Raw genomic sequence first — 25,189 nt, 5'->3', positions numbered from 1 at the left:
ACTCCCAATAATGTCCTTTGTAATTTTGTTTTATTTTGTTTCCTGATCTGAAATCCATGCCAGGATCACACACTGCATTTGGTTGTAGGTTTCTTTAGTTTTATTTAGTCTAGAATAATTCCACCGTTTTTTTTTTTTTTTTTGGTCTTTCATGACACTGACATTTCGAAGAGTCCAGGCCTGTTGTTTCACGCAGTATTCCTCAATCTGGGTTGTTCTCATGATCAGATTTTTGGCAGGAGAATTGCTTAGGTCATGTTGAGTCCCTCTGTGCATCACATCAGGAGACACAGGATGTTGGTTTGTCCTGCCATTGGGGAGTCCAGTTTGGTCATTTGGTTAAGGTGGTGTCTACCTGCTTTCTGTATATCCTGTACTACAAAGGTCTTTTTACCTGATGACTGTAGGATCCAATGATCATCTTACTGAATCCATTATTACTATGGTGGTTATAAAATTGTGACCTTTCTATTTCTGTCATTCCTTCCTGGTTGGTACTATTCTGTAAAGAAGAGCTTTCTCTCTGCCTTCCTCCTCTTTTTATTTATTTACTTTTAGTACCAGTGCTGGCTCAGGGACTTTTTTATTTAGTGGGTTATTATCCATTCTTGTCATTATTCATTTTGATGCACAAATTTTCTCTCATTTGTCCAGTGGGAATTCCTTCAAGTTCGTTCTTATGTCCCTTTGTATATCTTTGTTGGTTTCTGTACATTTCCTTGCTTTCTGACACAATAAGCTGTTTCAGTCTCACCTTGGACTTTCCATGCCCCAGTCCTGGAATCTGCCATCCCTCTAAGAGTCCTTGGTCCTTGTCACAGATATGATCATATCTGTGGCACCATAGCAATCCTGAGAGGCCAGTTGGAATTCCTGGGCAGGAATACCACCTCCATTTTTAATGATGCGAAAGCCAGGCCTCAGAGCATCAAAGGGCTTTGCTTGGAGTTGCTACAACCAGTAAGGGATTGAGAATGGCCCAGATACTACATCCCTCCCTGTTTTAGTGCTTTTACTACTTATTGCTCAGTGCACAATCACGGTAGGTCTATAGTCAGCAGGAAGGAGCAATCTCTCCTGCACCTAGCAAAGGGAGTAGACAAGGTGCCTCTTCAAGTGTCATACAGTCAGGCAGCAGAAGAGCTGGGTAGCTTCCTCTTCTTTCATGTTTCCCAATAAGGCAAGGCCAAGGAGTCCTCCATAGTGAACACAGGCATAGGGTATATAAAGTTTTTGTTGAAAGTGTCTGGTCACAGGAATTAATTGTTGTGTTACAGTTATGAGGCATTTTGAGACCTTGCCCCCTTTGCTTGGTGAAACTCCTATGGGTGGCATGCCTTCTCATGGGTGCATACACAATGGGTACCCTGTAGGCGGGCATTGTTCTTCTCACTTTATGGATGGGAAAACAGAGAAACCAGAATTTGGATGACACACCCAGGAAAACCACATATGGCATTTAGTCAGCCAGGGAGACCGGAGAAGTCACTGGAGAGGAAGCAGAACATATTCTAGTTCTCCCTGGCAGTTTACATGCTGTGTGACTTAGAGGAAGCCACTTGACCTCTCTGGGTCCCTGTTTCCTTACAGATCAGATGGAGACAATAGTCCCTGCTCAACCAACTCCATACTGCTGTGAGAGCCAAAGAGGCTTTGTTTGAGCATAATGGGAAACCTAATGTGCTTTGCAAAATCAGCCAGCCCATATTTCCTAATTCTTGAATACCATGATACCCCTGTTCCTGGGACACTATCACTATAATTAAGCCAAGCACAACATTTTTCTAGCCAGCTTCCTCTTATTTGGTTGTGAGGCAGGGGACGCTTTCCATTGCTGCATCATACCTCAGACAGTTAACATCTGTGCCTGGCTTGTTCTGAATTCGAACATAATGCTTGTGAGGTTGAAGTCAGAGGGTCGGTCCTTGTGGGGGCCTGAGACTATGACTCTGTACCTACACTCATTGTCCCTCTTCTAAGTGATCAGCAGCATATGGTGATCATCACAAAGGGGATTGGGAATGTTCAGGGCAGCCCATCATTATAGCCAGAAAGTAGCTCGAAGCAAATCCTTACTGGGAGGTCAGTTATGTCAGCTCCTGTATATTAAGGAATAATATATATATATGTATGTATTTTAAAGTTTTAGGAAGTCCTTCGCACAAAGATATAGTTAGCTGAATCTGAGCCATTTTCTCTGCTTGTCTGCAGCACTGAGTCATTGACATAACCATTGCCCAATGTTTGTCCCCAACATAGTGTTTGGCTTGCGTGGTCAGTACTGTGTTCAGTCAGTGCAGTGGTCCCTCATGTCCTGTTTCCTGATGGGGTGATGCTCTGGGGCCATGTCCAGTGAAAGCACTGCTTTCCCTGCCACTCAGGACAGTACTGCATACCTCCCTCACTGCTCTTGGAAGGTGACCATCTTAAGCCCTTTGGGTAGTGGACATGAAGCTCATGGGTGAGTGAAAGTTCTGGGTCATCAGCCCACTCAGAACTTTGGTTTTGGCCACAGAGTGAGAAGGAAGGGTGGTTTGAGTACTTTTTCTCCTCTTCCATTTGCTTTTGTTTCACTGAAAACCCTTTTTCAATCATTCTACACACTTGAGCACCTGGTACATGATGGGCACTATGTTAGTTTCTGTATGAGAGCACAGGGATAATCAGGGTAGAAAAAGTCTCTGCCCCATGGATTACTAAGTCTATTCTGGGAGAGAGACAACCATCCAGTTCAGGTGGTTAGACTGAGGTAAGTGCCAGGGAAGGCATAAAGAGGCCAAAGGAGACCTTGGGCTTAGCTGGCCAGGGAACTCTTCTCTGAAGAGGAGACAGGAGCTGAGACCTGGAAAAGGAGATGGTGTCAACCAGCCCTGCTGAGAGCTGGGAGAAGGGCTCTGCCATTCTCTCACCTGTGCTTGCTGTACCTACTGGGTACCAGCTCCTTCCCAGAGCTTGAGGGAGAATAGGAAAGAGGGAGGAGCTGGACAACTAGTCTCACGCAGCTTAGAGTCTTATCAAAGATGTGACACAGAGCATGTTCTAAGACAAGGCAGACATCTAAGGAAAGCATCATCTATCCAGCAGGTGCTCCCAAGAGCTAAAATGTGCCTGGCACTGGGGATACAACCCAGAACAATACCTATACCCACTGCTAAGAGCTTCCTGTCCAGAGAGCAGTACCGGCAAGAAAGACACAGTGATAATATAGGATCGCATGTGCTGCAATGGGAAAAACTAAGTGCCCGTGAGTGGGTGTCAGAAAATGCCTCCTAGAGGATGAGACCTGAAGTATGAAAGGGATGAACTAGCCAGGTCATCAGGGGATTCAGAGCAAGGATGAGGACATTCCTGGGGGCCTGTGTAGGCAGGGATGGCTTCACAGAAGAGCTGGCTCTGAACTAGGGAGGACTGACATTTGTCAGAGACCCAGCCCAATAGCCACACACCAGGTTGCCTTAGGTTTGCCCTTGCTCCTAGCTCCTGAGGACCATCCTTCCCCTCTAAGCCCCTGGATCCCCTGTGATTTCTGGGTCACAGAGCTCGAGGCTCAGGAACAGTGCGCCTGGAGGCCACCATCTGTGATGCCATGCTCCTGGTTCCTGATGTAGTCTGGGCTGGAATAAACTCTAGGCTTTAGAAAGTTCTCAAATCCAGTAGGATCTGAATGAGAGAGTGGAAAGCTCACAGGCAATGTAGTTGGGCATCCTGGATTTGTACTCTGGCTGTATTGCTCACTGGGTATGCAGTCTTGGAGAAATTACCCTATGCCTCTAAACTTTAGGGGTCCTGTTTCTAAAACATAGATTTTAGACCTTTGGGTCACTGTGTGGATAAAGTGATATAAAGTGTGAAAGAGGTCTGTAATTGTGAAGGGTTAAGCCAAATGAGAACTGATTTTCTTACTAGGTCCTCATTTTTATCTCTGGTTGGCTGAACCTACCACCCCACCCCCACCCCCGTCCTATGACAGCCTTGGTTTTTCTTTCAGTGATACAGGATTTTTTAAACCTTTATGTGTGGATGAGGTTGTGACCAGTGTGCATGCTCTACTGTGTCCTACTGTGTTTACTTATACAGTTTTCTTTGCATATGCTCCTGCATTGACACAGGCTCACACATCTGCTGAATGGTTGTACTCTTGGATATTATGACCTTCCAAAGGGGCTCCCAAAGTTGGCATGTATAAATGGTGGCTAGTCCAGGCTTGGGAGCATGGCCTCTAAGGACTTGTTAACCAGTTAACTACAAGCTACCCTGCTTGTCTAGTTGTCACCTAAAGGGTCCTATGAAGGGATATTTCTTCTCTGTTTGGCCCAGATTCTTATAGGTGGCATGTAAATTGCAGGCATGGTCATGGGGACCCATTTGAAATAACCAGGTGTTTTAGTTGCTTATGCTGCTCAAGCAAATACTATGCAGTGGCTCGTCTTAAACAATGGAAATTTATTTGCTCACAGGTGTGACACTAAAAGTCCAAGTCAAGGCATCATCAAGGCAGAAGACAGGCATTCTGGGGCTGGCTACCACTGATCTTTGACCTTTGGCTCCTCTGTCCCATGGCAATGCAATAGTAGCCTCTGATGGGCTCTCTTGGCCTCTCCATTCTCTTCCAGTTTCATTGATATTCACCTTCTGACTGCTCCTTTCTGTCTGAATCTTGACTCTAATTATACAAGACTCCAGCAATAATTTAAGACCCATTCTGATTCAGCTGGGCCACACCTTAACTAAAGTAACCTCATCAAAAGGTCCCACATACAATGGGTTCACACCCATATGAATGGATTAAGTTTAAGAACATGGTTTTTGGGTACATAGCTGCAAACCACCATCCTAGGCCAAGTTTTCTGCCTTCAGAAGGCCCTATTGGGAAGGTTGGGGAAGGTCTGAATGCTTAGAGGTTGCTAAAAAGGCCTCTGCACTGGAATACCCAGCTGGAGCAAAGAGGTGGTATTTCCTTGGTGACCAGTTCTGGAAACTACTTGGAGTTCCATTGTTTTACACCGCGTTCATCGCAAATCAGGTAGAAGCAGTAGAGTTGGATGGTTAAAAGTTTGGATGTTGATATCAGACCTGCTAGCTTAACTGTGGCCTTAGGCAGGTCACTGACACTCTGGTGCAAGTTTTTTTTTTTGGTCTATAATTTGGGGATAACAGTATCTGTGTCATAGAATTATGAGGGTGAAATGAGGGACTGTACGTAAAGTGCTCATCTGTACCTGACGTAAGTGCCCAAATGTTAACTATTAAAATTAGGAATAAAGTGCAAGAGAGAAAGTGATTTCCCAGTAATCCTATTCTGGCTGCAGAGGTGACTGGGTTGTCCACTTTTAGGAACAGCGGTGGGAGCTGTCATTGCCACTCATACTGTCCTTTCTGCTAATCAAAACCTATCAGCTTCCACCTGACTTCTCCAAAGCATCATCACCCCAACAGCTCATGGTGCTCTATTACCAGTCCCTTCTGTCTAGTGTTGAGGGCCACTTCTGTCCTGAGCTCCTGGTGCAGTCATGTAAACTTTCTTGAGCAATTTTACAGGTTAGTGAGAAGTAAGCCTATGTTAGGTGGAGCTGAGGACAAACCTGCAGCAGCCAGCAGCCTAAGTCCAGTTGCATGCTCTCTAGATCCAGGTGAGGAATGAAGGGAATGTTTTCAAGAGTTGGTTATGCAAGTGCTTTCCTTTAGGGTCTACTCAAGGCTAGAATGGTTGAGGGGAGGAGATCGTAGCCTTGAGTCTTGTTCTGAAATTTGAAGCTGGCATCTGTTTCTCCTCTTGGATGCTGAGCCCAATTATCTGCCAAACTTAAAAGGAAAAGGCAGCATCTGGAACAAGGTTGGGTCTGGTGACCACACAACTTTTCCAAACCTCCGTGCATCTAGTTCTGGAGCCCTGCTGGACTCTTACCAGAGACTTTTCCTGAGAAATGTGGTGATGTCTGTTTTTCTTCTCAGTGTGGCAGGACTGTCTGGACTTTACTCTGTTCCCCCACCTCCCTGGGACCTTGATCTCTAGCCTGGGAAATTGTAGTAGCCCTGCCTCTCAGGATTGCTGTCAGGAATGATATTGCATTTAAAACATTCAGCAAGCATTCATAGTAAACAGTAAATACATGGTAAATAAAAATAAGTGTTGGGGAAACCATGCAGTCAGGGGCAGCCTCTGCCCAGCCATTATTTTTGCCCCCATAATACTGTGGTACTTTTTAATAATATTTAAAAGGAAAGTGATTTTAGTTCAGCTCAGAAAACCTCTTTGTAGCCTATTCCTGTGCCTACTATAGTGCAGCAGAGTGCTGGGGGGGGGTGCAGGAGACATAAAATAAGAAACTTGACATGGCTTTGCCCCCGTGGAATTCCCTCTAATGTTAGGGAAACACAAGCACACTGACCAGTAACGGAACAGGGCAGAAACAAGGGAAAAGTTAAAAGTACCTGAGTCTCACAGTATTGGGGTAAATGGATGGTTAGGAAGGGCAAAGAGCAAACACACTTCTGATGGGACGGTCTTAAATTGTGGGTCTGAGGCACTCACATTGCTCAAACTGTTCAGCAGCACCTAGGTGTTTGGTGAAATTTAAGAGGCTTTCCAGTAAAAACAGAGTTCTGTGACTGAAATTAGCAGATGACCCAATTCACATTCCCTTTTTTGAATGACTTTGATGAGTGCCTGAGTAAATGAACTTGTTTTTAAGTTTGGGAACCACTGAGTAAAACAGCTTTCTTTTCTGCAAGACTTCTCAGAGCCTGTGATATGCTGATGTCATTATGACTCAGAAAGGGATGGGGATGTGAAATGTAGTGATTTTCAAGCTTTTATCATAAAATACTTGAAAGGAATATCTATAGACAGCTTTCACGATACAGTGTAGGGACACTGTTGTGGGTTAAACTCATTAGAAATGGAATTGTGAGGTGGATTAAGTGAAGAAGCAAAATAAAAAGCCTCTGTAAAGAATGAGCTTTGGTTTGGTGTGTTGTGACATTGCAACGTAAAGATTGACTAATAAATAAGGTGACCCTCCTCCCTACAGAGTCTGGCCCATAAAAGGTGCTTAAATTTTTAGTAATATTTATAAGTGAGGGAGTCACTTTGGGAGGCTATATGCCTATTCTGCTGTGTTGAATCACTCATGTACTAACTTGGGGAGGACCTACCACACTCTAGGCCCCGTGCTAGTCACTGATTGCTGTGAGGAATGATATTAAAACATTCAGCAAGCATTTATAGTAAATACATGGTAAATAAAGAGTTGGGGAAACCAACAAGACACACAAGACAAGATTCTTTGCCTTCGTGGAACCTACCCTGGAAGAACATTTCTTTGGAGCAGTTTTTACTTGACACCTGAGATAAAAGGCTTAAATCCTTTGTGATGACTTTTCTTTTCCCTTATCCAGCAACCCTGCAACATAGTCTGCTCACACACCTTATTCTACCAACTTATTTTCTAGTGACTTGAGTCTGTTTGCAAAAATCCAATTCCCTCTCAAAGGATATCTCGACATTAAGAAAGATGAAAAACACTGGCACCAGCCCTTAATGTCCACATCTTTGTAATAAACATAGATCCTCCTGAGGTGATTGCTTTGAGAAGCATGTTGACTTGGACATTTAAGCTCTGGTCTATTTAAAAACCCAGCTTCCTATCGTATTCCCACGTCTCTGCAGACAGGATAAGAAAGTGACCAAAATATTGTTTTTTTCTCTCTTGCTTGGCTCTAATCTATAAAATGATGAAAACATCTGGATTTGCATGTTTTTAATTCCCCAGTCCTTCTTTTCTGTTTTCCCAAGCCCTGCACCATCACCCCCTGTATTTCTTCTTTCTCTTGTCTCTTGTCAGTGACCAGAGCCTCCATATTCTTCTAATAGTGCTCTGATCTTTACAGACTGAATGAGGCTCAGCCCTTGGGTCTAACTGCAAACTGCAATAAAACCTTAAACAAATGGGATCGTTGTTAAAAATATACCTTGTCATCTGTTTTATTTTTAAAGCAGTTTTATTGAGGTAAATTCACATACCATACAATCCATCTGAAGTGTACAGTCACTGTCTTCTAGTATATTCACAGAGTAGTGCATTTATCACACAATCAATTCTAGAGCATTTTTACCCTGAAGAGGGTTCATTATGTCATACAATCCTAATGTTTCATCCTCTGGCTTTCCTTCTAGTGACATACGTGACCCTAAACTTTTCCATTCAACCACAGTCGCACCCACATATCATCCCTGTTAGTTACACTCAATGTGCTCCCATCACTTCCATATATTTCCAAATATTTACAATCGACCTTATTGTATATTCTGCACAAATGAGCATCAGCTTCCCTTCCTCTGCCCTCATTCTATCTTCTGGTGACATATGTTCTAGATATTAACACCATGAGTTTGCTAGTTAGTTCATATTAATGAAGTCATACAATATTTGTCCTTTTGTGTCTGACCTATTTCATTCAACATAATGTCTAAGTTTCATCCATGTAGTCACATACATCATGACTTGATTTCTTCTTACAAATTGCATAATATTCATTGTTTATCTTCTCATCAGTTGATGTAGACCTGGGTTGTTTCCATCTTTTCCAATTGAAAGTAATACTGCTGTGAACATCAGTGTGTAAATGTCTGTTTGTGCCCCTGCTTTCAGATCTGAGTATATACCTAATAGTGGGAATGCCAAATCACATAGCAGTTCACTACTTAGCTTCCTGAAGACCCACCAAACTGTCTTACATAGTGGCTGTTACATTCTACATTCCCACCAACAGTGAATAAGTATTCTTATTTCTCTGAATTCTCTCCAACACTTGCAGCTTTCTATTTTTTTAATAGTAGCCATTATAGTAGGTGTGAAATGATATCTTGTTATAGTTTTAACTTCTGTTTCCCTAATAACTAGTGATGTTAAAAATCTTTTCATGTGCTTTTTAGACAATTGTGTTTCCTCTTTGTGAAAATGTCTGTTCATGTCCTTTGCCCATTTTTTAATTGGGCTGTTTGTCTTTTTATTGTTGAGTTGTAGTTTATCTTTATATATCCTGTATGTTAAACCTTTGTCAGATATGTGGTTTACAAATATTTTCTCCCATTAACTATGCTGCTTTTTTCACCCTCTTGACAAAGTCTATGCACAGACTATTCAGTTTTGAGGATGTCCCATTTATCTGTTTTTTCCTTTCATTGCTTGTGCTTTGGTGTAAGGTCAAGAAACCACCTCCTCTAGGGGTGGGATTGCCATATGATCCTGGGACAACCATTGCTCAGTGTATACCTGGAGGAACTGAATGTGGGGACACAATGGACATTTGCACACTGGTGTTTTTGGCAGCAGTGTTCTTGATTCACTATAGATGGAGGTGGCCTAAGGGTATAATGACTGAGGAATGGAAGGGGGAACTGTCATGTATACATACAATGGACTACTGAGAAGGAATGAAGTTGTGAGGCTTGCAACTGGGTGAATGAACCTTAAGAACTATATGTTGAATGAAATGTCAGAAACAAAAAGACAAATATGCCTCACTGATTTGGACTAACCATAAAATAAAAACTCAGTGAACTGAAATTGAGAGCATGAATTATCAGGTTGGAGCCTATTGTTAAGTGTTCTAGATTGTAAACTCTTACAGTAGTCAAATATATTCAGGAGTTTAGCAGTTATTTCTAAATTCTGAGATACTGAGCTGTTGGTATATAACGTGGTCATTCCCAGAAACTTGGGATATTTTTGTGACACCTGAGACTCAGAGTTAGAGCTCTGAAGTTATGAAAGTCAGCACTACCCCATATAAGGACTGTTGAAAAAGTTGTAAAAGGGATCAGATTTTGACTAAACATATGAATGAAACTGATCTGGATAGGACTGACGTAGATCAGAATACAGGGTAAAGGATGATGTCATCGATATTTTAAAACTTCAACTTCTGTGTGAGACCAAAGGGAAAGATCTTTATTTGGTGCAAAATTTATATTTTGGGTAGCACATTACCTAATTTAACTTGTATGGTTAGATTAGTTGAACACCATCAGTACATGGAATCTTGAATAGGGCATGAGATTGTGTTGGTTTGTACAGGTTAGTGTGATGCCTGATATAGCTCAGAGTAATTTGGTCAGAGAATAAAAACATACTTGCAGTGTCCCCTTGGGGGCCTGGGAGAAAGGAGGAAATATTCAACTTCCCCATTTGGAGAATTCCTCATATTCTCATGAGCAGTGGGGACAACCAAATCAATAGGCTAAGCCCTTGATTTTGGGGTTTGCCCCTATGAAACTTATTCCTGCAAAGGATAGGATAAACCTACTTAAAATAAGGCCTAAGAGTCACCCCCAGAACCTCTTTTGTTGCTCAGATGTGGCCTCTCTCTGTAAGCCAACTCTGCAGGTGAACACACTGCCCTCCCTCCTATGTGGGATATGACTTCCAGGGGTGTAAATCTCCCTGGCAACATGGGCTAGGACTCCCAGAATTCACCAGGACCCAGTGTCATGGGCTTGAGAAAGCCTTCTTGACAAAAGGGGGAAGAGAGAAATGAGGCAAAGTCTCAGTGGCTGAAAGATTTCAATCAGAGGGGTTATCCTGGACGTTATTCTTATGCGTTGTATAGATATCCCTTTTTAGTTTATGTGTATTGGAGTGGCTGGAGGGAACTACCTGAAACTTGAACTGTGTTCCAATAGCCTTGATTCTTGAAGAGGACTGTATAAATACATAGCTTTTGCAATGTGACCATATGATTGTGAAAATCTTGTGTCTGATGCTCCTTTTATCCAGGGTATGAACAGAGGAGTAAAAAAATATGGATAAAAAATAAATAAATAATAGGGGTGTGTGCTGTTTGAAAGGATGTTATGTCCCCTAGAAAAGCCATGTTTTAATCTAAATCCTGTTTCGTAAAGGCAGAATAATCCCTATTCAATACTGTATGCTTGAATCTGTAATTAGATCATCTCTCTGGAGATGTAACTCAATCAAGAGTGGTTGTTAAGCTGGATTGGGGGAAATGTGTCCCCACCCATTTGGGTGGGTCTTGATTAGTTTCTGAAATCCTATAAAAGAGGAAACATTTTGGAGAATGAAGGAGATTCAGAGAGAGCAGAGAATGCTGCAGCACCATGAAGCAGAAAGTCCACTAGCCAGTGCTTTGGAGATGAAGAAGGAAAACGCCTCCTGGGGAGCTGCATGAAATGGGAAGCCAGGAGAGAAAGCTAGCAGATGATGCTGTGCTCGCCATGTGCCCTTCCAGCTGAGGGAGATACCCTGACTGTGTTCACCATGTACCTTCTCACTTGAGAGAGAAACCCTGAACTTCATCAGCTTTCTTGAACCAAGGTATCTTTCCCTGGATGCCTTAGATTAGACATTTCTATAGACTTGTTTTAATTGGGACATTTTCTCATCCTTAGAACTGTAAACTAGCAGTTTATTAAATTCCCCTTTTTAAAAGCCATTCTATTTCTGGTATAATTGCATTCTGGCAGCTAGCAAACTAGAACAGGGAGATAAAGGGTAAAATGAATTAGGTAGATTGAAATACTAGTCAATGAGAGGGAAGGGTAAGGGATATGGGGTGTATGAGTTTTTTCTTTTCATCTCTTTTTCTGGAGTGATGCACATGGTCTAAAAAATGATTATGGTGATGAACACACAACTATGTGATAATATTGTGAGCCACTGACTGTATATCATGTATGGACTGTATGTGTGTGAAGATTTGTGAATAAAAAAAAAAAAAAAAAGAAACCACTTCCTACCACAAGAGCTTGGAGATGTGTCCCTACATTTTCTTGTAGGAGTTTTATGGTTCTGGTTTTTATTTATGTCTTTGATCTATTTTGAGTTAATTTTTGTATATGGTATAAGGTAGGGGACCGCTTTCATTCTTTTGGATATAGATATCCAGTTCTCCTAGCACCATTTGTTGAAGAGACTGTTTTGTCCCAATTGGGTGGACTTGGCAGCCTTGATAAAAATCATTGGCCATAGATTTGAGAGTCTATTTCTGAACTCTCAGAATTTGATTCCATTGGTCAATATGTCTGTCTATATGCCAGTAGCATGCTGTTTTTTTTCACTGTAGCTTTGTAGAATGCTTTAATATCACATAGTGGGAATCCTGCAACTTTGCTTTTCTTTTTCGGAAGGTTTTTGGCTGTTTAGGGCCCCTTACCCTTCCAAATAAATTTGGTCATTGGCTTTTCCAATTCTGCAAAGTAGGCTGTAAGAATTTTAATTGGTATTGTTTTGAATCTGTAAATCAATTTAGGTTTAATTGACACCTTAACAATATTTAATCTTCCAATCCATGAACATGGAATGTCCTTCCATTTATTTAGATCTTCTTTGATTTCTTTTTGCAATGGTTTGTAGTTTTCTGAAAACAGGTCCTTTAGATCCATGAATACAGATCCTTTACATCTATGGTTATTATAGGTAAATTTGATTCTTTTAGTTGCTGTTGTAAATGGAATTTTTTTTCTTATTTTTTTCTTCAGATTGCTCTGAATGTATTATTATTACTATGTATTATTACTACTAATAATAATATTAGTAATGTATAAAATTATTATACATTACTAATTTATAATTAGTAATAATAATTACTACTATTACTAATGTATAAAAATCTCATGAATTTTTGCATGTTTATCTTTCATCCCACCACTTTACTGAATTCGTTTATTAGCTCAGGTAGCTCTGTCATGGTTTTTCGGGATTTTATAAATATAGGATTATGTCATTTGAAAATAATGAAAGTTTTACTTCTTTCTTTCCAATTTAGATGCCTTTTCTTTTTCTTGCCTATTTGCTTTAGCTAGAACTTCTAGCACAATGGTGAATGACAGTGGTGACAGTGAGTATCCTTGTCTTGTTCACGATCTTAGAAGGAAAAGTTTCATTGTCTTATTGGTGAGTATGATTTTAGCAGTGGGTTTTTCGTGTATGCTCTTTATCTTGTTGAAAAGATTCCTTCTATTCTTATCTATTTGTTTTTATAAAGAAGGGATGCTGGCTTTTGTCAAATGCCTTTTTTCTGCTCAATTGAGATGATTATGTGGTTCTTCTGCTTCGATTTGTTAATGTGATTGATGTTAAAAACAAGTGGTTTTCTTGTGTTGAACCACTCCTGCATACCTGGGATAAAACGCAAGTGATAATGGTATATACTTCTTTTAAGGTGCAGTTAGATTCAATTTGCAAGTATTTTGTTGAGGATTTTTGTATCTATATTCACTAGATAGAGGGTCTGTAATTTTCCTTTCTTGTAGTACCTTTTTTTTCAAATGCAATTTTATTGAGATATATTGATATAGCATACAGTCCATCTAAAGTATACAATCAGTGGCTGACAGTATTATCACATAGTTGTGCATTCATCACCACAATCGCTTTAGATGATTGTATAGTATAGTATATTTTCATTACTCCAAAATTAAAATAAATAAAAATATAAAAGAATACCCAAAACATCCCATACCTCTTATTCACCACTATTGCTGACCCCTAGTATTGGTGTGGTACACTTGTTGGTGTTGAGTTCCAGATCATATAGTTGTTCCCTACTTAGCTTCCTGAGGAACTTCCTAACCATCTTCCACAATGGCGGTACCATTTTACATTCCCACCAGCAGTGAATAAGTGTTCCTATTTCTCCACATCCTCTCTGACACTTGTGGTTTCAATTTAATAGCTAGTGAAGATGGGCATCTTTTCATGTGCTTTTTATAATGAAAGAGGACCCCTGTCTCACACTCTATATAAAAGTTAACTCAAAATGGACCCACTTCATTTCCCAGTGCCTGCCCATAAAAAAAAGAAAAGAAAAATGAACCAAAGACCTAAAGAGAAGACCCAGAACCATAAAACTCCTAGAAGAAAATATGGGGAAACATCCTCACAATCTAGTGACAGAGAGTGGTTTCTTAGACCTTACATCCCAAGCACAAACAATGAAAGAAAAAATGGATAAATGGGACCTCCTCAAAATTAAATACTTATGTGTGTCAAAAGATTTTTTCAAAAGGGTGAAAAAGCAGCATACTCAATGGGAGAACATATTTGGAAACCACATACCTGATAAGGGTTTAATATCCAGAAAACATAAAGATATCATACAACGCAACAATAAAAAAACAGACAACCCAATTAAAAAAGGACGAGGGACATGAACAGACATTTTTACAAAGAAGAACAAGGAAGATCTTTTCATTTATTTAGGTCTTCTTTGATTTCTTTTAGCAGTGTTTTGTAGTTATCTGTGCATAGGTCCTTTAGCTCTGTGGTTAAATTTATTCCTAGATATTTGATTCTTTTTGTTGTTATTGTGAATGGAATTTTTTTCTTGATTACCTTCTTGTTACTAATAAGAAGTTTTGCATGTTGATCTTGTATCTTGTCCCTTTGCTGAATTTGTTTATTACTCGAGTACCTTTGTCATGCTTTTTTTTTGTTTTGGGATTTTCTTTCTTTCTTTTTTTTTTTTAGGTGCATGATCTAGGAATCGAACCCCAGTCTCCTGCATGAAGGGTGAGCATTCTACCACTGAACCACCCATGCACCCTAGATTTTTTTTTTTATTTATTTATTAAAGAAAAAAAAGAAATTAACACAACATTTAGAAATCATTCCATTCTACATATGCAATCAGTAATTCTTAACATCATCACATAGATGCATGATCATCATTTCTTAGTACATTTGCATTGATTTAGGAAAAGAACTAGCAAAACAACAGAAAAAGATATAGAATGTTAATATAGAGAAAAAAATAAAAATAATAATAATAGTAAAAAAAAAAGAAACAAACAAACAAACAGACAAAAAAAAACCTATAGCTCAGATGCAGCATCATTCAGTGTTTTAACATGATTATTTTACAATTAGGTATTATTGTGCTGTCCATTTTTGAGTTTTTGTATCTAGTACTGTTGCACAGTCTGTACCCCTTCAGCTCCAATTACCCATTATCTTACCCTGTTTCTAAGTCCTGTTGGTCTCTGTTACCAATGACATATTCCAAGTTTATTCTCGAATGTCGGTTCACATCAGTGGGACCATACAGTATTTGTCCTTTAGGTTTTGGCTAGACTCACTCAGCATAATGTTCTCTAGGTCTATCCATGTTATGACATGCTTCATAAGTTTATTCTGTCTTAAAGCTGCATAATATTCCATCGTATGTATATACCACGTTTGTTTAGCCATTCTTCTGTTGATGGAGATTTTGGCTGTTTCCATCTCTTTGCAATTGTAAATAACGCTGCTATAAACATTGCTGTGCAAATGTCCGTTTGTGTCTTTGCCCTTAAGTCCTTTGAGTAGATACCTAGCAATGGTATTGCTGGGTCGTATGGCAATTCTATATTCAGTTTTTTGAGGAACCGCCAAACTGCCTTCCACAGTGGTTGCACCATTTGACATTCCCACCAACAGTGGATAAGTGTGAATCTTTCTCCACATTCTCTCCAGCACTTGTCATTTTCTGTTTTGTTGATAATGACCATTCCGGTGGGTGTGAGATAATATCTCATTATGGTTTTGATTTGCATTTCTCTAATGGCCAGGGACATTGAGCATCTCTTCATGTGCCTTTTGGCCATTTGTATTTCCTCCTCTGAGAGGTGTCTATTCAAGTCTTTTTTCCATTTTGTAATTGGGTTGGCTGTCTTTTTGTTGTTGAGTTGGACAATCTCTTTATAAATTCTGGATACTAGACCTTTATCTGATATGTCGTTTCCAAATATTGTCTCCCATTGTGTAAGCTGTCTTTCTACTTTCTTGATGAAGTTCTTTGATGCACAAAAGTGTTTAATTTTGAGCATTTATTAAACACTTTATTTCTTTCTTTCTTCAGTGCTCTTGCTTTAGGTTTAAGGTCCATAAAACCGCCTCCAATTGTAAGTTTCATAAGATATCTCCCTACATTTTCCTCTAACTGTTTTATGGTCTTAGACCTAATGTTTAGATCTTTGATCCATTTTGAGTTAACTTTTGTATAGGGTGTGAGATACGGGTCTTGTTTCATTCTTTTGCATATGGATATCCAGTTCTCTAGGCACCATTTGTTGAAGAGACTGTTCTGTCCCAGGTGAGTTGGCTTGACTGCCTTATCAAAGATCAAATGTCCATAGATGAGAGGGTCTATATCTGAGCACTCTATTCGATTCCATTGGTCGATATATCTATCTTTATGCCAATACCATGCTGTTTTGACAACTGTGGCTTCATAAGCCTTAAAGTCCGGCAGCGTGGGACCTCCAGCTTCATTTTTTTCCCTCAAGATACTTTTAGCAATTCGGGGCACCCTGCCCTTCCAGATAAATTTGCTTATTGGTTTTTCTATTTCTGAAAAATAAGTTGTTGGGATTTTGATTGGTTTTGCATTGAATCTGTAAATCAATTTAGGTAGGATTGACATCTTAACTATATTTAGTCTTCCAATCCATGAACATGGTATCCCCTTCCATCTATTTAGGTCTTCTGTGATTTCTTTTAACAGTTTTTTGTAGTTTTCTTTGTATAGGTTTTTTGTCTCTTTAGTTAAATTTATTCCTAGGTATTTTATTCTTTTAGTTGCAATTGTAAATGGGATTCATTTCTTGATTTCCCCCTCAGCTTGTTTATTACTAGTGTATAGAAATGCTACAGATTTTTTAATGTTGATCTTGTAACCTGCTACTTTGCTGTACTCATTTATTAGCTCTAGTAGTTTTGTTGTGGATTTTTCTGGGTTTTCGATGTATAGTATCATATCGTCTGCAAACAGTGATAGTTTTACTTCTCCCTTTCCAATTTTGATGCCTTGTATTTCTTTTTCTTGTCTAATTGCTCTGGCTAGAACCTCCAACACGATGTTGAATAATAGTGGTGATAATGGGCATTCTTGTCTTGTTCCTGATCTTAGGGGGAAAGTTTTCAATTTTTCCCCATTGAGGATGATATTAGCTGTTTTTCATATATTCCCTCTATCATTTTAAGGAAGTTCCCTTGTATTCCTATCTTTTGAAGTGTTTTCAACAGAAAAGGATGTTGAATCTTGTCAAATGCTTTCTCTGCATCAATTGAGATGATCATGTGATTTTTCTGCTTTGATTTGTTGATATGGTGTATTACATTAATTGATTTTCTTATGTTGAACCATCCTTGCATACCTGGGATGAATCCTACTTGATCATGATGTATAATTCTTTTAATGTGTTGTTGGATTCGATTTGCTAGAATTTTGTTTAGGATTTTTGCATCTATATTCAGTAGAGAGATTGGTCTGTAGTTTTCTTTTTTTGTAATATCTTTGCCTGGTTTTGGTATGAGGGTGATATTGGCTTCATAGAATGAATTAGGTAGCTTTCCCTCCACTTCGATTTTTTTGAAGAGTTTGAGGAGAGTTGGTACTAATTCTTTCTGGAATGTTTGATAAAATTCACATGTGAAGCCGTCTGGTCCTGGACTTTTCTTTTTAGGAAGCTTTTGAATGACTGATTCAATTTCTTTACTTGTGATTGGTTTGTTGAGGTCATCTATTTCTTCTTGAGTCAAAGTTGGTTGTTCATGTCTTTCCAGGAACCCGTCCATTTCAACTAAATTGTTGTATTTATTAGCGTAAAGTTGTTCATAGTATCCTGTTATTATCTCCTTTATTTCTGTGAGGTCAGTGGTTATGTCTCCTCTTCCATTTCTGATCTTATTTATTTGCATCCTCTCTCTTCTTTTTTTTGTCAGTCTTGCTAAGGGCCCATCAATCTTATTGATTTTCTCATAGAACCAACTTCTGGTTTTATTGATTTTCTCTATTGTTTTCAATTTCATTTATTTCTGCTCTAATCTTTGTTATTTCTTTCCTTTTGCTTGCTTTGGGGTTAGTTTGCTGTTCTTTCTCCAGTTCTTCCAAGTGGACAGTTAATTCCTGAATTTTTGCCTTTTCTTCTTCTCTGATATAGGCATTTAGGGCAACAAATTTCCCTCTTAGCAGTGCCTTTGCTGCGTCCCATAGGTTTTGATATGTTGTGTTTTTGTTTTCATTCGCCTCAAGGTATTTACTAATTTCTCTTGCAATTTCTTCTTTGACCCACTCATTGTTTAAGAGTGTGTTGTTGAGCCTCCACATATTTGTGAATTTTCTGGCACTCCGTCTATTATTGATTTCCAACTTCATTCCTTTATGATCTGAGGAAGTGTTGTGTATGATTTGTCTTTTTAAATTTGTTAAGACTTGCTTTGTGACCCAGCATATGGTCTATCTTTGAGAATGATCCATGAGGACTTGAGAAAAAGGTGTATCCTGCTGTTGTGGGATGTAATGTCCTATAAATGTCTGTTAAGTCTAGCTCATTTATAGTAATATTCAGATTCTCTATTTCTTTATTGATCCTCTGTCTAGATGTTCTGTCCATTGATGAGAGCGGTGAATTGAAGTCTCCAACTATTATGGTATATGTGTCTATTTCCCTTTTCAGTGTTTGCAGTGTATTCCTCATGTATTTTGGGGCATTCTGGTTCGGTACATAAATATTTATGATTGTTATGTCTTCTTGTTTAATTGTTCCTTTTATTAGTAGATAGTGTCCTTCTTTGTCTCTTTTAACTGTTTTACATTTGAAGTCTAATTTGTTGGATATTAGTATAGTCACTCCTGCTCTTTTCTGGTTGTTACTTGCATGAAATATCTTTTCCCAACCTTTCACTTTCAACCTATGTTTATCTTTGGGTCTAAGATGTGTTTCCTGTAGACAGCATATAGAAGGATCCTGTTTTTAAATCCATTCTGCCAGTCTATGTCTTTTGATTGGGGAATTCAGTCCATTAACATTTAGTGTTATTACTGTTTGGATAATATTTTCCTCTAACATTTTGCCTTTTGTATTATATATATCATATCTGATTTTCCTTCTTTCTACACTCTTCTCCATACCTCTCTCTTCTGTCTTTTCGTATCTGACTCTAGTGCTCCCTTTAGTATTTCTTGCAGAGCTGGTCTCTTGGTCACAAATTCTCTCAGTGACTTTTTGTCTGAGAATGTTTTAATTTCTCCCTCATTTTTGAAGGACAATTGTGCTGGATATAGGAGTCCTGGTTGGCAGTTTTTCTCTTTTAGTAATTTAAATATATCATCCCACTGTCTTCTAGCTTCCATGGTTTCTGCTGAGAAATCTACACATAGTCTTATTGGGTTTCCCTTGTATGTGATGGATTGTTTTTCTCTTGCTGCTTTCAAGATCCTCTCTTTCTCTTTGACCTCTGACATTCTAACTAGTAAGTGTCTTGGAGAACGCCTATTTGGGTCTATTCTCTTTGGGGTGCGCTGCACTTCTTGGATCTGTAATTTTAGGTCTTTCATAAGAGTTGGGAAATTTTCAGTGATAATTTCTTCCATTAGTTTTTCTCCTCCTTTTCCCTTCTCTTCTCCTTCTGGGACACCCACAACATGTATATTTGTGCGCTTCATATTGTCATTCAGTTCCCTGATCCCCTGCTCAAGTTTTTCCATTCTTTTCCCGATAGTTTCTGTTTCTTTTTGGAATTCAGATGTTCCATCCTCCAGTTCACTAATTCTATCTTCTGTCTCTTTAAATCTACCATTGTAGGTATCCATTGTTTTTTCCAGCTTTTCTACTTTGTCCTTCACTCCCATAAGTTCTGTGATTTGTTTTTTCAGTTTTTCTATTTCTTCTTTTTGTTCAGTCCATGTCTTCTTCATGTCCTCCCTCAATTTATCGATTTGGTTTTTGAAGAGTTTTTCCATTTCTGTTCGTAATATTCAGCATTAGTTGTCTCAGCTCCTGTATCTCATTTGAACTATTGGTTTGTTCCTTTGACTGGGCCATATTTTCAATTTTCTGAGCGTGATCCCTTATCTTCTGCTGGCGTCTGGGCATTTAATCAGATTTCCCTGAGTGTAAGACCCCGCAGGTTGAAAGATTTTTCTGTGAAATCTCTGGGCTCTGTTTTTCTTATCCTGCCCAGTAGGTGGTGCTCGTGGCGCTCATCTGTCTGCGGGTCCCACCAGTGAAATATGCTGTGGCTCCTTTAACTTTGGAAAACTCTCGCTGAAGGGGGAGGTCGACAGCCAAAGCGGCTTGGAGGAGTGCCAATCCGAATCTCCCAGCCGGCCCGGGGATCTGCACGCGGGGAGGGTCGCCGGCCTCCACGGCTTGGGGGAGCGCCTGTCCAAATTTCCCAGCCAGCCCAGGGCGCCAAGCATGGCAGGGGGGCACCCGCCGCTGCGGCTTGGGGGAGTGTCTATCCACCGTTCCCAGCCGGACCCTGAAGCCATGTGTTTGGAAGGGACCCCGGTCGCCGTTCTCCGTGGCTTGGGGATCTCCGATCCAATTCTCCCAGCTGTCCGGGGGGCCGCATGTGGGGGCGGGGCGCCAGCCGCCGCAGCTTGAGAGGACCACCTGTCCAATTCTCCCAGCCAGCCCAAGAAGGAGGGAGGGAGGGACTCCGGCCGCCTGCCGCCCCGGCCCAGGAAGCCCGTGCCCCTCGGCGATCTCACCAAAGCGGGTTCTCCCAGCCAGTCAGCCATTCCAGAATTGGGTACGCTGTCTTCTTGGTCTTTGTCGTGGCTCCGGGAGCTGTTCTGTATTGTTTCCACTTCTCTAGTAGCTGTTCTGGAGGAGGAACTAAGACCTGCGCATCTTACTAAGCCGCCATCTTCTCCGGAAGTCGCACCCTGAATTTTTTAAATATAGAATCATGTAATTTGAAAATAATGAAAATTTTACTTCTTCCTTTCTAATTTGGATGCTTTTTATTTTTCTTGCATAACTGCTTTAGCTAGAACTTCTAGTACAATGTTGACTAACAGTGATGACAGTGGATATTCTTGTCTTGTTCCCAAGCTTAGAGGGAAAGATTTCAGGTCTCACTGTTGAGTTTGATGTTAGGTGTAGATTTTTCTTAAATGCCCTTTACCATGTTGAGAAAGTTTCCTTTGAGTCCTACCTTTCAAATGTTTTTTTTGTTTGTTTGTTTTTATTAACGGAAAGAAAAGAAAAAAAAAAGAAATTAACACAACATTTAGAAATCATACCATTCTACGTATGCACTCAGTAATTCTTAACATCATCACATAGATGCATGATCATTGTTTCTTAGTACATTTGCATCGGTTTAGAGGAACTAGCAACACAACAGAAAAAGATATAAAATGATAATATAGAGAAAAGAAATAAAAGTAGTAATAATAGTAAAAAAAAACAAACAAACAAACCTATAGCTCAGATGCAGCTTCATTCAGTGTTTTAACATGATTACTTTACAATTAGGTATTATTGTGCTGTCCGTTTTTTTTTTTTTTTTTTTTTTTTGGTAATCTTTTTTTTTTTTTATTAATTAAAAAAAGAATTAACAAAACAATTAGAAATCATTCCAATCTACATGTACAATCAGTAATGCTTAATAACATCACATAGTTGCATATTCATCATTTCTTAGTACATTTGCATCGATTTAGAAAAAGAAATAAAAAGACAACAGAATAAGAATTAAAACAATAATAGAAAGAAAAAAAACAAAAAAAACAAAAACAAAAAACCTATACCTCACATGCAGCTTCATTCAGTGTTTTAACATAATTGCATTACAATTGGGTAGTATTGTGCTGTCCATTTCTGAGTTTTTATATCCAGTCCCGTTGTACAGTCTGTATCCCTTCATCTCCAATTATCCCTTCTCTTTTTTTTTTTTTTTTAATTAACGGAAAAAAAGAAATTAACCCAACATTTAGAGATCATACCATTCTACACATGCAATCATTAATTCTTAACATCATCACATAGATGCATGATCATCATTTCTTAGTACATTTGCATTGGTTTAGAAGAACTAGCAACATAACCGAAAAAGATATAGAATGTTAATATAGAGAAAAAAATAAAAGTAATAATAGTAAAATCAAAACAAAACAAAACAAAACAAAACAAAAACCTATAGCTCAGATGCAGCTTCATTCAGTGTTTTAACATGATTACTTTACAATTAGGTATTATTGTGCTGTCCATTTTTGAGTTTTTGTATCTAGTCCTGTTGCACAGTCTGTATCCCTTCAGCTTCAATTACCCATTGTCTTACCCTGTTTCTAACTCCTGCTGGACTCTGTTACCAATGACATATTTCAAGTTTATTCTCGAATGTCTGTTCACATCAGTGGGACCATACAGTATTTGTCCTTTAGTTTTTGGCTGGACTCACTCAGCATAATATTCTCTAGGTCCATCCATGTTATTACATGCTTTATAAGTTTATCTTGTCTTAAAGCTGCATAATATTCCATCGTATGTATATACCACAGTTTGTTTAGCCATTCTTCTGTTGATGGAGATTTTGGCTGTTTCCATCTCTTTGCAATTGTAAATAACGCTGCTATAAACATTGCTGTGCAAATGTCCGTTTGTGTCTTTGCCCTTAAGTCCTTTGAGTAGATACCTAGCAATGGTATTGCTGGGTCGTATGGTAATTCTATATTCAGCTTTTTGAGGAACCGCCAAACTGCCTTCCACAGTGGTTGCACCATTTGACATTCCCACCAACAGTGGATAAGTGTGCCTCTTTCTCCGCATCCTCTCCAGCACTTGTCGTTTTCTGTTTTGTTGATAATGGCCATCCTGGTGGGTGTGCTTTCAAATGTTTTTATCAAGAAAGTATGCTGGATTTTGTCACATGTCTTTTGCATCAGTCAAGATGATCATGTGGCTTTTCCCTTATGATTTGTTAATGTGGTGTATTACATTACATTACATTAATTTATTTATTTTGTTGAACCACCCTTGCATATTTGGAATAAAACCTGCTTCGTCATGGTGTATAGTTCTTTTAATTTGAAGTTAGATTTGATTTCTAAGTATTTTGTTGAGGATTTTTACATCTGTACTTTAATTAGAGATTGGTCTATAGTTTTCTTTTCTTGTAGTATCTTCATCTGGGTTTAATATTAGAGTGATGCTTGCTTCATTAAGTGAATTAGCTAGTGTTCCTTCTTCTTCAGTTTTTTTTTTGGAAGAGTGTGAGCAGGAGTGGTATTTATTTTTCTTGAAATGCCTGTGAACCCATCTGGTCTTGTACTTTTTTTTGTTGGAAGGTTATTGATCAATGATTCAGTCTTTACTTGTGATTGGTTTCTTGAGGTCCTGTATTTCTTCTAGAGTCAGTATAGGTTGTTCATGTGTTTTTAGGAAATTGTCCATTTCATCTAAGTTGTCTAATTTGTTGGCATATAGTTGTTCATAGAATCCTCTTTTGATCCTTTTTGTTTTTCTGGGGTCAGTAATAATGTCCCTCTTCTCATTTCTGATTTTGTTTATTTGCATCTTCTCTCTTTCTTTCTTCATCAGTTTAGGTAAGGATTTGTCTGTTTTATTGAACTTCTCGAAGAACCAACTTTTGATTTTATTGATTCTATTTTTTTCTTGATTTCATTTATTTCCAGCCCGATCTTTGTTATTTTTTTCTTCTGCTTACTTTGTGATTAGTTTGCTATTCTTTTTCTAGTTTCTCCAGTTGTTCCATTAAAGTCATTGGTTTTAACTCATTCTTCCTTTTTATGTAAGCAGTTAGGGCTATAAATTTCTCTCTCAACACTTCCTTTGCTGCGTCCCATAAATTTTGATATGCTGTAATTCTCATTTTCATTCTTCTTGAGATAGTTACTGATTTCTCTTGCAATTTATTCTTCGACCCACTGATTGTTTAAGCATGTGTTGTTTAACCTTCATGCATTTGTGAAATTTTCTGTTCTCCAATTGTTATTGATTTCTAGCTTTGTTCCATTATGATCAGAGAAAGTGCTTTGTGTATACAAAGTTCCATCTTTTTGTTGTTGTTGTTGTTAATTTTTTTTTAATTTAAGAAGACAGACAATACACTTTGAACCACCAGCAGTGGATGTCTTAGTTAGCTTAACCGTAGGCATATTTAAATTAAGTCTATATAATCATTGTAAAGCCAGAGTTTGTTCAGTAAGTTTCATAAACTAATTTAAAATTAAGGCAACAAGAAAAAAGTTTACGTATTCAGATAACAAAAATTCTTAAATTTTAAGTATTCAACACTAAGATACCATTTGATCAGCTGTCAAAACTGTGAATGTTCTCAAAATATCAAGTAGAAAGTTCTTACAAATATCTGCATTGCTATAGTAATCACCTATGTTGGCACTATTTTTACAATTAACTTATAGAAATCTTAACCATCTAAAATAGATATCCAAGTTAGCTTATCCATAGGCATATTTAAAAATATCTAAGTAATCATTATAAAGCCTGTTTGTACAATATATTTCATAAACCAATTTAAAATTAAAGCAAAGAAGGAAAAAAACTGTAAATACAAATATCAAAATTACTTGAATTCTAAATATTAAACATTATCTTAAATACCATTTGATTAGCTATCAAACTGCATTCTCAAAATAGCAAGTAAAAAGTTATTACAAATATCTGCTTTGCTATAGTAGTGATCTATGTTACTAAATATTTTCAAATTTTTGATTTCAGGAATTTATCTAATATTACTAAAACTGTCTATAGTTTTTTTTTTAGCCATTTTTAGTTGAAAAATGTAACACACACACATATATATACACAAAGAAAAGAAGTAAAAAAAGCAATAGTTTTCAAAGTACACTTCAACCAGCAGCTACAGAACAGTTCCCAGAGTTTGTCATGGGGTACCATGCCCTCAACTCAAATTTTTCCTTCTAGCTGCTCCAGACACTGGAGGCTTTATCAGAGTTATAATAATGGAATCATACAGTGTCTGTCCTTTTGTATAGGACTTATTTCACTCAGCATTATGTCGTTAAGGTTCATCCACTTTGTCATATATTTTGGGACATCATTTTGTCTAAATGCTGCATAATATTCCATCGTATGTGTGTACCACATTTTTTTTAGCCACTCATCTGTTGATGGGCACCTGGATTGTGTCCATCTCTTGGCAATTGTGAATAGTGCCACTATGAACATCAGTGTACAGATGTCTGTTTGTGTCACTGCCCTCAACTGTTCTGGGTATATAACAAGTATTGGTATATTGACCAAGTATTGACCAAGTTGCCAGGTCATAGGGCAACTCAATATGTAATTTTCTGAGGAATCACCAGACTGATTTCCACAGCAGAATTTCCATCTTTTTAAAATTTATTGAGACCTGTTTTGTGATTGAACATGTGGTGTATCCTGGAGAATGAT

The 25,189-nt window shown here is 38.5% G+C and overlaps 1 protein-coding gene across 4 annotated transcripts in view; it reads left to right on the top strand.

Moving 5' to 3' along the window:
* MACROH2A1 (macroH2A.1 histone) overlaps window positions 1–25,189 on the top strand; it is a 99,477-nt gene that overhangs the window by 12,122 nt on the left and 62,166 nt on the right. The gene's annotated exons all lie outside the window — the stretch shown is intronic.

This window comes from Tamandua tetradactyla, chromosome 20 (assembly GCF_023851605.1).
Source record: "Tamandua tetradactyla isolate mTamTet1 chromosome 20, mTamTet1.pri, whole genome shotgun sequence".
In the NCBI taxonomy this organism is placed as follows: Eukaryota; Metazoa; Chordata; class Mammalia; order Pilosa; family Myrmecophagidae; genus Tamandua; species Tamandua tetradactyla.
The sequence above is the reverse complement of the archived record's forward strand: the minus strand, read 5'-3'. Positions and strand labels throughout refer to the sequence as shown.